This window comes from Haplochromis burtoni, unplaced genomic scaffold (assembly GCF_018398535.1).
Source record: "Haplochromis burtoni strain Fernald_Lab_line unplaced genomic scaffold, NCSU_Asbu1 Contig_1574, whole genome shotgun sequence".
In the NCBI taxonomy this organism is placed as follows: domain Eukaryota; kingdom Metazoa; phylum Chordata; class Actinopteri; order Cichliformes; family Cichlidae; genus Haplochromis; species Haplochromis burtoni.
In genome coordinates this window covers 33404-34543 of record NW_024583935.1, presented here as the reverse complement: position 1 = coordinate 34543, position 1140 = coordinate 33404, and positions in this window count along the sequence as shown.

The window sequence follows — 1140 nt, the reverse complement described above, 5'->3', positions numbered from 1 at the left end:
AACGAACAACCGCCCCGACCCAGCTACTACTATGACGGCTCTGTCCATCTCTGTCACGGTGCTAACAGCAGTGTGTGCTGCTTATGTTTACTGGGTCACGTATCGTAGTTGTGACACCGAACGAGTACTGTTCGGTGTATTAACACCGTCTGCGAGCTCTGAAGTGACATAAATAATTACTTTTGGAGTACCCACAATGCTCTCTGATGGTATGCCCCTCCTCTACGTCTGTCATTGGCTGCTGTGATGCCGCATGCCGCGTGTTAGCCTCGGATGCTAACAACAACAGAGGATTGATCCGCATATTTAGAGCCGTGGTTTGGAACAATCTGTTTAACACACACTAAGGCTGGATGCTGCCGATACATGTTGTAACACAGAAAGAGATAAAATGAGAAAAATATTTTTGTTAAAAACTTTTATGATAAAAACAATTTGTTAGCAAAGGTCACCTGTGCGCCTGTTTTTGTCTTCCGACTACAAACAGGACTGTAAACCTATTCCTATCTTGACAAGTGTTTTGCATTTTCTTTTTTTTTTGTGCCAGAACAACAGTAATTACAGATATTTCGCATACTTACCATTCTTCTTGACTAACATTAGTGTTAGCATGCTGTCTGTGCAGCTGCTCGCAAAGAGACTGTTGTGTTAGCAGCATAATGCAGATGTTTCTGTCCTGTAGCAGTTTTTCTTTTTGTCCAATAAGAGTAAAAGTAATCCATGTCCACTAATTTCCTCCTCAGGCACATAGATTTAAATAATCTGAACTGCGAGTGGGATCGACAGGCCAGCAGGCTAACAATCCCAGGAAACTGAACTGCGGGAACTATTACACAGCATCATTGTAAAATCTTGGCACAAGTGGTTTTCATCACAAAGCTGGGGAAGTCCTACATTATAGGAGCCACAACATTAAAGCTGACCTATAGCAAACAACGCTTAAACGTAGAAGAACAGCTCAGTAAAATAAAACACAGCATAAACAAGGGTTAAACATTTAAAATAGTATAAAATTAAGGAGCTGAACATAAAGCGATTTAAATAAAATAGTAGAGTCCTCTGTAAGAAAACCTGAATATAATAGAATAAGGAGCTAAACAAGATAAATATAAAGACTGTGATATGAGGCAGACACTCTTG